The 14,277-nt window shown below is 46.4% G+C and overlaps 1 long non-coding RNA gene across 1 annotated transcript; it reads right to left on the reverse strand.

Moving 5' to 3' along the window:
- Positions 1-7,754: 7,754 nt before the first annotated feature.
- Positions 7,755-14,041, reverse strand: LOC143838969 (uncharacterized). Its single transcript, XR_013231502.1, has 3 exons — positions 13,325-14,041; positions 12,406-12,552; positions 7,755-8,200 (listed from the first exon to the last, which is right to left on the reverse strand). It is a non-coding gene; the product is annotated as an uncharacterized LOC143838969 (long non-coding RNA).
- Between the last annotated feature and the right edge of the window lie 236 nt (positions 14,042-14,277).

The following is a 14,277-nucleotide window of genomic DNA, read 5'->3' on the forward strand; positions in this document are numbered from 1 at the left end:
TAAAGATAAACGGTCAAAACAAGCGGGAGTACAACTTGCCTCGATGGCCCATTGATTAAATCTATGTGCATTAAACGAGTCAACACTGGAGAATTTACATACTTGGCAGGAACAAGAGCCAGCACTATTGACTATATGCTGACCGATGCAATTTTCGGCAGGTCAGTCAGTGACTTCCAAGTGCTTCTCTGCTTAGAAGGGGATCACCTTCCTCTTCTTTTTCATTTCTCTCCCCCTGACCAAGGTCATTTTACCAATCCCATTAATGTCACCAAAGGAGTTAGACAAAGCTTCATCATAGCTCCTACTTTGTTTAACATTTACATAAACGGTATAATTATATCATTCCAGGACAAGGAATTTCATCCAACTAGTTGCTTGCAGAAAGAAATAATGGAATTTAAAATAGTGGAATTCGGCATAACGCATACCTGCCTTTGTAGTGGAATCCAGTAGCGTTTCAATCGTTTCCCACGGGTTTCCGGTCTCGTCAAAAATTGCTAGAAAGGAAGCGATTTTTTCCGTGCTTTGTCCCGCCCCTGACCATCAATCAAATGAACAGCCAATGGGCAGTTGTTATCATGCTCCGGAAAAGCCCCTTTCCCTTTAAGAACAGTTAAAAAAAAAAAAAGAAAACCACCCGTTGCAACGAATATGCCTTGATTCCTTGGTCCCTTGCTTCCTCCTAATGTAGAGACCCATCTAGCTGGCAGCTGTCATGTGAGCTGCGGATTCATTGTTGCCACGCTCCCCTGAGTGAAAAAAAAATCCCCCCCCCCCCCGTTCACTGGTGCAATTTTTGGCCAAAAATAAAGGGAACTTGCAAACGGGGCTGCGTTGTGCTTGGTGACTTAGGGGAGCTTTAAAGCAGCTCTGTGGAGGGACTGCAGCCGGAGAAGCCTCGCTGGGTGAATGAAGGCTTGCCGGCTCGTTGCTCTCTGCTCACTCCGAGAAAAAAAAATGGCGATCGCTTCGCCGGAAGTTCAGAGGAGAGAGCCAGGGGGAGGGACTTTGCTGAAACCGCAACAATGGGAACACACAGAACTTTTTCAAAACTGTTGCAGATTGTTTGCAAGAGTGTAGCGCTTTTCAGAGGATGAATCCACTTTTCTAGATTCCCCTTTAAGCACTACAACGAATCGCTTTTTGCGGATCGGTTTCAGGAGTGTGGCAGATTGTGTGCGACGTCGTGCATACCTGCAAATTAGTACCATTTACAATTTGCCACACTCCTGCTACATTTAACTTGTGCGGAATGGGCCTCTCTGTTAGTTAGGCATGTAGTCAGTTCCTATCTCTTTCTTGCCCCTGAACTATCATGGTAATTCTTTAATAAACATTTACCTATTCTTAAATCAGGGTGTGCAACCTTACACACCAGTTTGGTGTAGTGGTTAGGAGTGGTTAGGAGAGAGCCAGTTTGGTGTAGTGGTTAGGAGTGCGGACAGTGTGAGAAATCTTCTTCTTCTTCTTACTGCCTTATTTACTCTCCTGACAGAAAGAAGGAGAACCTACTGCCTCCCAGGGAAGCTTGTTCCACTGAGGGTCCGCTGTAACTATCAGGAACTTCTTCAAGTGTTATTGTTGTTTGTTGTTGGACCGGCAGACCACATCCCAAGAGTGGTTGATACGTGACCTTTGGCAGATGTTTGATGCCTAGCGGAGTCGGGACCAGAACTTGTGATATTCCCACAGGGCCCTTAAGAAGCTCTTAGCCAAGCTGAGCTCCAAGGACAGTGTTGAGGCCTTCTTAGATGACTTTGAAAGGACTGCAGAAGCTGTATGATGGCCACAAGATCCTTTATTATTATGGTCCTTTATTATTGGGCCCTACGTCACCAGGGAGGCCCAAGTGGCCCTCAAAGTGTTAGCAAAAGAATATTCTGCCAATTATGACACCTTGAAGAAAACTATCTTTGACTGATTTGAAATTTTGCTTGAGACCTACCGGCAGAAAGCAGAGCACTGATTTTTCCAACTGGGAAGCCAACTGAGCGTGGTGGTTGCCAAGCTCAAGGATGCGGCTATGCATTGGCTGAACCCTGGGATGGAAGGAGAAAGGAAGATAGTGGAAAAGATGATATTGGAGCAGCTCTTTCAAATCCTATGTGCGTGCAGACATCATTGGATAAACTTCCAGAAGCCTGACACCCTGGCCCAGGCCTCTGATTTGTTAGAAGCCTATATGGCGGCCAAACACCGAGAGGCCAGAAAAGATGGTTACAAACCTACCCCAGATGGGAACATGGGGAAAGGTGGAGGGAACCTTCCCCCTGGATTGGGGCCAAGCAGGGTGAATCCTGGGAGGGCCAGAGTCCCCCTACATCTTTCCCTAAGAACCTTGTTGCTTAGTATGGGTCTGGGGAGATTCTGCTCTGAGTCCCACTGCACCATTTACCTGTGATTGAAGCCCTCTTCAATTGAATAGCAATGGACTTTGTGGGGCCCTTATCCCAGACTCCACAAGTCTCCCAGTATTTGTTAGTCATTATCAATTTTCATTGTTTTAAAGCATCTGCGTGAGCATCAATGTGCATTTTTCTCTCTCTCTCCAATCTTTTGTAATTTTCCCAATCATAAACTCCCCAAGATTGCCAGGACTTTGAGAGAAAAACAGTCTGTTATTTTAAGTAAAGAGGAAATGTGGCCCTCTAATGAGCTAAAGACTTTACATTCTCTGTGGGCCTTGAGGTTTGACAGGCTAGGGGGGCGCCAACACGGATGCTGTGCCACACCAGGTTGATTGACAACATCTTCTACCACGTTCTCCCTTTGCTCCCACAGTGAGCGCTGGTGGGGGAAAACCAATGTCAGCTACTGCCCTGCTTTTTAAGCAGCCTTCTTCCCAGCGCCCTCTGCCCTGCTCTCCCTGTACTCCTGCAACAAACTCTACGAGGGTGGTGGGGCATATGCTGGCTCAGTGCATGCTCCGCCTTACAATCATAGAATCATAGAGTTGGAAGGGGCCATACAGGCCATCTAGTCCAGCCCCCTGCTCAACGCAGGATCAGCCCAAAGCATCCTAAAGCATCCAAGAAAAGTGTGTATCCAACCTTTGCTTGAAGACTGCCAGTGAGGGGGAGCTCACCACATCCTTAGGCAGCCTATTCCACTGCTGAACTACTCTGACTGTGAATTTTTTCCCCCTGATATCTAGCCTATATCGTTGTATTTGTAGTTTAAACCCATTACTGCGTGTCCTCTCCTCTGTAGCCAATGGGAACAGCATCCTGCCCTCCTCCAAATGACAACCTTTCAAATACTTAAAGAGGGCTATCATGTCCCCTCTCAGCCTCCTTTTCTCCAGGCTGAACATTCCCAAGTCCCTCAACGTATCTTCATAGGGCTTGGTCCCTTGGCCCCAGATCATCTTCATTGCTCTCCTCTATACCCTTTCAATTTTATCCACGTCCTTTTTGAAGTGAGGCCTCCAGAACTGCACACAGTACTCCAGGTGTGGTCTGACCAGCGCCATATACAATGGGACTATGACATCTTGTGATTTTGATGTGATGCCCCTGTTGATACAGCCCAAAATGGCATTCGGCTTTTTTACCGCTGCATCACACTGCCTGCTCGTGTTTAGCTTAAAATCCACAAGTACCCCAAGGTCTTGTTCATACACAGTGTTACCTAGAAGCGTATCCCCCATCCAGTAGGCATGCTTTTCATTTTTCTGACCCAGATGCAGAACTTTACACTTATCTTTTTAAAATTGCATCTTGTTCTCCTTTACCCATTTTTCCATTGTGTTCAGATCTCGTTGAACTCTGTCTCTATCTTCCGGAGTATTTGCCAGCCCGCATGCTTCTGCCTACTTGCTGGCCCTCTGAGTGCCCATTGGGGAGGCAACAGATGGGAACAACCGGTCTGGGGAGGTGCTGAAAATGTTGAGAACTGAGGCTGTGCGTTTTCCAGGATGTCCCAGAGTGTCACGGTGTAATAGGACATATGGGACAAACAGTCTACAAATATTTAAAGAAATCAATTTGTACCTGACATAATTGTGCATTCCCAACAGCAGCGTTTGTCACCCAGCAGCCAGTACTCTTTTTTCAGACATAAATAATACATTTTTGAGAAAAGTTTGTAAAATATCTTTCAAGTCCTGCAGGGCACAAATGTATAGAGCAGGGGTAGTCAAACTGCAGCCCTCCAGATGTCCATGGACTACAATTCCCAGGAGCCCCCTGCCAGCGAATGCTGGCAGGGGGCTCCTGGGAATTGTAGTCCATGGACATCTGGAGGGCCGCAGTTTGACTACCCCTGGTATATGCTATATCTGTGTTATACTAACTGTGGCTGGACTCACTGCATTTTGGTAATGAGCCACCGTGTGACCTTTTCATTAGCAGCTGGCATTGAAGAAGCAGGTGGCGGCCGATGGAGATGGCGAGCAGGACGCTGGGACACACGTGGCCGCAACGTGCTTGGGAGGCAGAGCAAGGCAGCCTATATAGACCCTGCATGCTGTCCCCTCTCCCTCTCTGTGCATTCACAGGCAGGCGAAAGAGAGGTGCAGCCTCCCAGGCATCAGCTGCATTTCAGCTACAGCTCCTCGTGGCATCCTGAGGAGTGAACACAGCAAAGCCCCAGAGGTTTGGGGCAGCAAGGACCGGGAGGTGGGCTGCTGGATCAACGAGGCTCCAGGTGGCAGCAGCGGGCTTCAGCAAGTGGCGTGGCCACAGAGCACCCTACTCCCTTTAATTTAGGCAGATACCATGCTGCCCAAGTGGCTTGTGCAGGGGATGGCAGCCAGGCTTCGCCATGGAGCTTGAGGGCAGCAGGGGAGACTCCTGAAGGGGGCCACAGCAGTCCAGGGAGGCACACCAGCGCCATGTGGGCATTGCCTAAGACCTGGGTGGGGGCTGCTTGGGGGGACTCTAGATGGGGCTGGGACCCCGAGCAAGAAAGTGACCTGGACCCCCTTGTGGGTAACAGCCAGGCCACGGGAGGGTGTGCTTTGTGGTGGAAGGTCTCTAGAGGAGGATGACCCAGGACAAGGGGTGCCCCTGATCCCAGCAAGAGGGCAGCCTAACCCCAATCCTCACTGGTCAGTTTGGCCTCACCGGTGTGGGCCTCTTCAAGTGTGGTGGGGTGCTAGTGATAGCCAGGCTGGGCTGGGTCTGGTTAGGTCCCGCAGATGTGCTCCAGCCCCTTTGCGGAGGCGTGGGTCTGGGAGAAGCAGGGACAATTCTTCCTTTTCGCCGCGCCAGGGGCAGTTGGCATGATCCCTACAATGGGTGGGGGATGGCATCAGGGGCAAGAGGGGCAGGCCCCGGTCCTGCACCTGCCTATCCCGGGCCCCCAGTGCTCAGGAGGGGACAACCCGGGTATCTCACTTAGAGTGGGGTAGATCTCATTCTGAAGCAGAAGGGGTGTCCTTCTGGGAAGGCTACTCAAGGGCGTTCTCGGCAGCAAGTGGCAACTCCCAGGGGACACAGGGGACCCCAAGCTCCTTGACCTCCACAAGTAAGTAAGTAAGTAAGTAAGTAAGTAAGTAAGTAAGTAAGTAAGTAAGTAAGTAAGTAAGTAAGTAAGTAAGTAAGTAAGTAAGTAAGTAATAAGATTTATTATGGTTTACACCAGGTATATAACAAAGGAAATTATATAGTGCATCCCAGATAAAACAATGTTAAAATACAAATATATATCTATTATTAAAATATATTTTCTATTATTAAAAGTTACTTTAAAACTTGGTAGTAAAATGTATAGTGATTTTTTAAAAAACTAGAGCAGAAATAGCTTTGAGCCTGAAACAAAATCCTCATGTTTCATTTTTCATAGCAGACCCTACCAGCTGCACAAACTCTACACACTATTGTACAAAACGTAGCAACAGGCTTGAAGATTTTAGGAGATTCGTCAGACAATAATTTATTAATAATGTCTGTGTGATGTGTTACAGTTTGGCCTAACTTTTGCTTTACATAAGGGGTGACCTCCACGATTGACCTCCATGATGACGAAGGGCAGTTCTGATTCTTTGGTGCAGGCCAGGACTTTGAGTCAGGGTGGCACCCGACCGCCAAAGCATCCAAGGAAGAAGAGGCGTAAATGCCGCTGAACATGTGGGATGTAGACAAACTGGAGCGTGTCCAGAGGAGGGCAACAAAGATGGTGAGGGGTTTGGAGACCAAGACGTATGAAGAAAGGTTGGGGGAGCTTGGTCTGTTTAGCCTGGAGAGGGGACGACTGAGAGGGGACCTGATAACCATCTTCAAGTATTTAAAAGGGTGCCATATAGAGGATGGAGTAGAATTGTTCTCTCTTGCCCCGAAGGGACAGACCAGAACGAATGGGATGAAATTAATTCAAAAGAAATTCCATCTAAACTAGCGATCCCCAACCTGTGGGCCGTAGACCACATGTGGTCCGTCGACTAACTGGAGGTGGGCCGCGAAGGACACCTTCACCCCCCTCCCCCCCGGCTCTTAACTTGATCCATGATCCGGCAGGCGCACATGGGACTATCTCGTTGCAGAGAAACAAGCTCAGGGTTCCCATTGATTTGTCATTGTCATGAGTTAAAATTTCCATGAAAATAAAATGTTCCTTATGTTCATTGTTGTGGCGTGTCTGTATCTTATTTTGAAGGGATGTTTAAACATTACCATAGCGACCAGAGTCAGAGAGCGTTAGGGCAGTGGGCCTCAGTAAAATTGTCAAGCGTTGAGTGTCCCCGGTGATAAAAAGGTTGGGGACCACTGATCTAAACATCCGGAAGAAGTTCCTGACAGTTAGAGCGGTTTCTCAGTGGACCAGGCTTCCTCGGGAGGTGGTGGGTTCTCCATCTTTGGAAATTTTTGAACAGAGGCTGGATAGCCATGTGACGGAGAGGCTGATTCTGTGAAGGTTCAAGGAGGCGGCAGGTTACAGTGGATGAGCGAGAGGGTTGTGAGTGTCCTGCATAGTTCAGGAGGTTGGACTAGGTGACCTAGGAGTTCCCTTTTATGATTCTATGATTCCATGATTCCATTATCTATGATAAACGGCACACCTCCCTCCCTCAGTCAGTTTGAGAGGCAGGTTGTCTGCTTATTCCAGAGGCTCCATCAAATCAAGGTTTCTGATTCCATTCCCCACTGGGGCCCTGTCCTCCTGAGTCTCCATCCCAAAATCTCCAGATTGCCAGCCTCGATCTGGCAACCTTGCTGAGCACCTTCATCCCTTCTGGCAATTGCCAGAGCCAGCTCTGTGCCTGGAGAGCAGGACTGCCCTCAGGCCTCAGATTGGGGGTTGAAGTCCAGTGCTCCACCTTCCGTTCTGTGTTACACTCTAAAGCCCCTCCCCCAGCAACAATGCAGAACAAGGACTAATATTTTCTCCTTCTTCCAGTGCTGAAGAGGTCTGTGGATGGTGCCTGAGAGAACTTCACGAGGCCCCAGTCTCAGGTGACGAGGTTCCCCATTTGTGCCCTGCAGCACTGAGCACCTGAACCCCTCCCCCCCTATTTCATCACATCGCTAGGATTCTGTCAGTCAACCCACATGGACTGAAGGCCTCCGCTCTTTCAGGCTGTGCATATCAGATAGGAAACCATATCTGAGTAGGCAATTCTGTCTGAAAGTTTTGTTTTCTACTTCAAGGTTCCTGTGGCTACACTTCATGGCTTTCTCCACTATTCCTCTCTTTGGATTCATATTGATCCCTGACTCGAACATTGTACAAAGGTCTTTGCTTTGATCAAGAGATATTGTTGTCTCCTTTAACAAATGGCTCATTTTGTAAACACACAAATACCATAGACATTGCTTGCAAAAATCAATTTATTTTGATTATAATACAGTGAAAATTGACCCGTACCCCAGATTCTATTCAGCTGGAGGCCCCAATCCCCAATTTCTGCCTCAGTTTTCTTTGCCCTTTGGCAACCCATTCACCTCCAGCCTTGTTAAGAAGACATCCCTAAACCCTCCATGTCCCCAGCTTTCTTCCCCATTCCCACAAATTGTGTAATCTGCAGAGAGACAGCTTTGCTACTCTGTGGAGGGTAGCATAGAGAAGTGCGGCGTGGTCAGTATGTTGCGGTTCTTTTGAGTGCCCAATATGGTGGCATTCGTACATTCCAGGACATTGATATCCGCCGTTATCCCTTTGTTAGCCATTTCTATTTGCACAGCTGGAATGTCACATGTGCTTGGTGTAATGCATCCCTGGATGGCAAAATTTAGCCTAAAAGGATCATCTGTAATACCTGCAAGGGGAAGAAAGGAAGAACATCCACATAAGTTACAGAATGGGACCTCAGTGATGACAAGACCAGGAATGAACTCAATCGTTTTGCTTCAAATGGAAAGGTGATCAGATTTTAACATTGGTAAATCAGGACAACGTTGACCGGGGGGGGGGGGGGTTCTTAATTAAAAATTTGGTCTATATGGAGCAAGAAAATTTTTCATAGAACACATATAACACAAAAATAGTATTGTAATATATATATTTTTACTTGCAACATAAGTACAATTTGCCAGGTGCCCCCAGATGTCCCTCCAAAAGTGGGACAATCTGGTCACCTTATCAAATGGTGAATGTTTTCAGTTCAGTCCTTCAGTTTCATTACTCTAATGAATTTTCTCTCAAGTCAGTCCTTTGCAGGGAGTGGATCGTACAGGGAGAACTGGCATTGCTAGTAGTTATTGACCTTCAGTTGACACCTAGAGATGGTTTACTATCACAATTGATCTTTAGACAGAAAGTTGAGTTCCCCTGGACAAAATGGCTCCTTTGGGAGATGGATTCTTAGCACTGAGCATGCCTTTTAAGGGGTCTGACAGTTTCCTTCAACTGAAAATGCTATTCCGAGCTCCAGATATCCTTATGACTTTATTTAAAGCCAAGAGTGATAGAGAAAGATAGTCACACATGCTTGCTTTGAGATTTCCTACTTCAGCTGTCTTCTCACCCGTGTAATGTTTCTCACCTCCCAAATAAACCATGAAGCAATGCTAGATAGAAGGGAATATTTGGGAGTGATCAACTTGAAGACAAGCGCAGTAGACTTTGGGAGCCTCAACAGAAGATCCCCACCACATATGAACAGGAACTTGTTTCTACATTTCTAGGATGCTAGGGGTGTAGATATGGCAATGGAGCCATGCTAGGGGAATACACCCATGCTAGGGGTGTAGATATGGCAATGGAGCCATGCTAGGGGAATACACCCATGCTAGGGGTGTAGATATGGCAATGGAGCCATGCTAGGGGAATACACCCATGCTAGGGGTGTAGATATGGCAATGGAGCCATGCTAGGGGAATGCACCCATGCTAGGGGTGTAGATATGGCAATGGAGCCATGCTAGGGGAATACACCCATGCTAGGGGTGTAGATATGGCAATGGACATGCACCCGTGAAAAAGGCTCTGATCTGTCACATGGACTTTCCAGCACCTGGGAGGAGTAGAAATCTTCCAAGAAAAATGGCTGTCACCTGGTCACTGATTGTTTGTTTGTGAACATGTTTTGTTGGAATATGCAAAATGTGTAGTGTGCACGATTGAACAGAATATGGGAATGTCCTGCAGGGGCACTGGAGGAAATACAATTAGCATATTTAGGACAGGAACTGCCTGATAGTTTTCAAATAGTCTTCTCATTGTCTCAACAGGAGATTTCCTGCTCTTCTGATTACACTTCCACCCTGCTGGCCTCCAGGAGAGAAAGAATGGATGCAGAACAGTTAGGATTTTTTCTTTCCTTTATGCAGGTTGGTGCTTTTGCTTCTATGCATGTTTAAACTCTGCAGACATTTTTTTTCTCCTTTCAAATAAGCCTGGGAAGGATTGAAGGATCAATGTTCCACTTCTATTCCTGTGTGGCCCTGATATATTTATTTATCAATTTATTTTAGTTATATATGCCCCCCTCCCCAACTGGCCATCTCAGGGTGGTTTAGAAACTTAAAATCTGTAAACCGCTCCTGTGGAGCGGTAAAAATAAAACAGAAAGGGTAGGTGGGAGGGGAAAGGGGCGGCGGCAAGTCTGTGATAAAAACTCGGAGTGGCCAATCAGGAGCCACGAAGTGGCAGCCCTGCTCCTTTCCCACTGGCGAGGCCGGGACCTTGGGCGGGGAGGGGGGTAGCGGGAAGGCTTTGACACGCCCTGAAGAGCCATGTTGGAGACACACCAATGCCGTGACCTCAGGGGGGGAGGATGGGGAGGGGGGAAAGCCAATGCCGTGGCGAGAACAGCGTCAGAGATGCATCGGGGCTGCTCCTGTCGCCACGCCAAAGCCGGCAGGTCAGGGGGGGGAGGGACCGGCTGGGATGCCGCAGCGAGTGGGGGGCCACAAGTAGCCCTGCGAGCCCCCTGCCCCACCGGCACCCATGCTAGTACCCATTGTATTTAAAAATACAATGGGTTTTGTCCCTAGTACCATAATATTACTGTAAACAGATAACCAATAAATAGCATTTAAAACTTTACTGCAACTGAATTTGTTAGCAGTATCCCCAGTGGGGATTGGAGGAGGGGAGGGGAGGGCAAGGGGAGGGAATCAGAGTTTGGTTGTGCTGGTTGAAGTTCCGCTGCCCCCAACCATAAGAATTCCATCTTGCAGGCCTTGTGGAAATCAGTGAGTTTCATCAGGGCCTTGATCTTGTCTGGAAGCTCATTTATCAAGCAGGAGTGAAAAAGTCCTGGCCCTGGTCAAGACCCAGCATACTTCCTTGGGGTTGGGGACATTCAGACAGTTGGAATTAGCTAATTGCAGCATTCTCTGGGGTATTTACAAAGACAGGTGGTCTCACAGATATGCAGGGCCCGGATCACAAATGCTCTTGAAGGTCAAGACCAAGACCTTGAAATGGATCTGGAATTCAACTGGCAACCAGTAAAGCAGCTGAAGGACTGGCATCATATGGGCTCTCCCAGTTGTTTGTGTGTGAATACAGACAGCTGCATTCTGGACCAGCTGCAATTTCTGGATCAGGGATAAGGGAAGGCCCACTTGAGGGCAATCCACCCTTCGCTACACTCCACCAGATATTTGAGTCCTGGGCTTGGTCCTGCCACTCTCCATTCCTTCTATGGATCTCCCCACTCTTGCAGTCAACAGGGGGCTTTGCACCTCACCCCACCCATCATCTCTGCGTCAGACACTGCCAAATGCTACCCAATCTTGTTCCTCAATTCTCCCTATCATTCCTGCAGTCAACCCATGGCTCCTGTGACCACACTGTCCCATAGCTCTCCCTGTGTCTAGCTGCTGGGCTCTGGTAGTGCCATGGCAGCATTGCAAGTTAATAGAACCTGGAGCTGAATAGCTGGGAAGCTAGAACTAAGTGGCTCTGTCACCCGATAGTCCTGGAGTCACGCTGGCTTTGTCAAAACCTGGAATTGACTCTGGCTTTGGGCCCTGGTAGTCAACCTTGCCCATGGCGGTTTCCTTACTTTACCAAAATAGTTTGGCTTCATGGAGTTCCCTTCCCAGTAATTTTTACGGCTCACCAAGGCTGGTGAGATTCTCTATCGCTCATTGCATTACAGTTTTCCTCCCAATATGATGGCATGCTTTTTTTTCAGTTACTTATAGCCTGATTTCCTTACTGACTTCCTTAGATAGTGTAAGTCAGTGCAATCAATAGGGGACCATATAAACAATATGATAGGAGTAAGAGTTCAGAAATTTCAGCAGGAAATTCAAATATTATACATGATATGATATGAATTGTGGTTCTCTCCTGAGCTCCTACTAAGTATGGGATATGATCAGGCCAAAGAAGTTGTTAAGCAGAGATTGACCGACATAGAACGCCAACAGGACCTAGCTAATAACCCATCTTTCATTATTAGTGAACCCAATAGATATTCATCTTTCCCTATGACATATCTGGCCAAGCTTGAAGTACCTAGTCATAGGAGGGCCTTCATTTTGGCACGCTGGTATTAGAAGGAAGATATAGGAAAATACCCTATACCGAAAGGAAATGCACCTGTGGCTCTGGACTTGTAGAAACCATGGAATATGTTCTCTTTCAGTGTCGATTCTATAATGAGATTCAAAATAGTCTAATTCTTCTGTTGCTAGGCAGATTCCCAGGGCGCTCAGGAGAATTTTCCATTTCTCTGCTGCTTGCAGATATAGAAAATAACACAACTTATAGAGTTGCCAAGTTCTGAGCAGCAGCGATCAAAATTCGTAATAGAATGGTCTGTTTTAAGTGAACTGGACAGCTGTGTTTATCTACCTTATTCTATTTTCTATTGTTATCTTTTAAGATATTTTAATTCCTGGTTTTAATGGGTGTTTCTGTATCATCTTATGCTGGTCTATGACCGTAATAAAACTAACCAACTAACTGATCTGTATTGTGGGTTTGCACATGCATGGTTTATTTTTACAGAAGCCAAAGAAATATCTATCCATCTTCTACATATATAAAAAGCAACTCTACTCACTTATATTTATGGAGCCAGATACATTGATGCATTGAGTCTCATTGCCAGTGCATGGGATTATCATCTCTGTCTGGCACATGTCCGTCCCAAAGGAAAAGCAGGCTGGACACTCAAGCCCGTTGGGAACCAAGTTTTGGGGCGGAGGCACTGCAAATAGAAACTTTGACAGTTGGTTCAGCATTTCACTACGCTTTATTCAACATGTGTTTAAATTATCATCCCGGACAAGATGGCGGCCGACTGACTTCTCTGGCATGAAGCCCTAAGATAAGCATATTTTCAAACTGCTTTTAACCTACTGTTTTATAAATAGACAACGGGGAGTGGGGCTTGTATATTTATTTGCTCTAACTTAAAGAGTGAGGAGGGAGTGAGAGGTGATAAGGCTGTGAGACTGATAATGAGAACAAAGAAACGCCCACGTTCCCTCTCAGAGGAGCTTGAAACTAATGTGGGGAAACAACTCAGAATAGACTGCTTTCTGGAAAACAATAATCCAGGAGACTTAATAAGCACTTTTCCCACATCAAACAGTTTTTCTGTCTTGAGTCCTAGGCAAGGAAAAGACCAAGAATGCTCTCGTCTGGGAAAGGAGCACAGAAGGGGAGAGACGACTCCTTTAGAGCCACTTACAACACCCAGAGAAATATTGAAGCTAACAAGTCCGATGGAAAAAACAAGTGACTTGGAACTGTTAGCTAAACAAACTACCTTAGTCTCAGAGACATTGGTAAACTTGCATATAAAATTGGACCTGATAAATATAAATCTTGAGAAGGTTAAAACAACTCTGACCTCTCTCACTGAAAAAATGCTGATTCACTCCCCCGGAGAGTCAAAAGCAAGACTATCCACTCGGGACAGTAATTGCTCAGTAATGCTTAATAAAACATCAAAAACTACTAAAAAGGAAACTCACCTGGGAAAATGGATCTCTGAGCCGAAGCATTCTCCTGCTATACTTGGCAAGCAGAACAACAAAAATACTCGCAGCCTTCAACTAAGAAAGGTGGCCCTGCTCATTGGCAAATTAAGAGTAAACGCTGGCAGATAGGACAGCAGAGCAACTGTAGAACGCTCCCTTATCCAACTTTTGAACAACAATCGTGTTAAACAGGAGATTTACAAACATTCATTGGCTTCCAAGTAATGACTTCCTCAAGAGGCTAATCATCACTTTTACATCTAATAACTTCCCCTCTCTACTCTTGAGAAGGCGAGGGCATCTAAAGAACTTCCAAATCACTCCTACAAGGGTCTTTGCAGACAGTGAATGCCCCCCATTGTGTAAGCTGAAGGATCCTCAAAAACAACTAAGAGGCATGAACACAAGGCCTGCAGCACTGAAGACAGGAGAGAAGGAACTACTTCTAAAAAGCTACCAAATAGCAACATATGTAGGAGGAAAGGAGTAATAACCTCCCTACAAAAAGGAAATCTAAAGAAGTCAAAGCTGACAAATCAACAGAGTACAAGAATAAATCTAAGTAAAAGTTCAAGGAATTTAAGCCTATCACCTGTCCAGACTATTCAGACTTTAAGAGCAAAGAATAGCAGCTACAAAGAAAGCCAAATAGACTTAAATCTCTCCCTAAACACAAGTGAAGGGAGACCAGTAACTCCTGACTCAATGCCAGCTTTAGAATCCACCTTCTGTTCAGCAATGGAGGTGAGTCTGAGGAAACCAGACCCATTTAAAGGCCCGGAAATGGAAGAAAAAAATAAACCAAGTGGGTCAAGAGATGAACTTGAAGCAAATCCTCAAGGAAAGAGAATAGAAAGACCCATGGCCTCATCACAGCCAACAGATCACAGAGAAGATTTTGAGTTGGACTCACAAATAATTCTTAGTACTTTGCTGAGCCAAAGACA

Source organism: Paroedura picta, chromosome 5 (genome assembly GCF_049243985.1).
Source record: "Paroedura picta isolate Pp20150507F chromosome 5, Ppicta_v3.0, whole genome shotgun sequence".
In the NCBI taxonomy this organism is placed as follows: Eukaryota; Metazoa; Chordata; class Lepidosauria; order Squamata; family Gekkonidae; genus Paroedura; species Paroedura picta.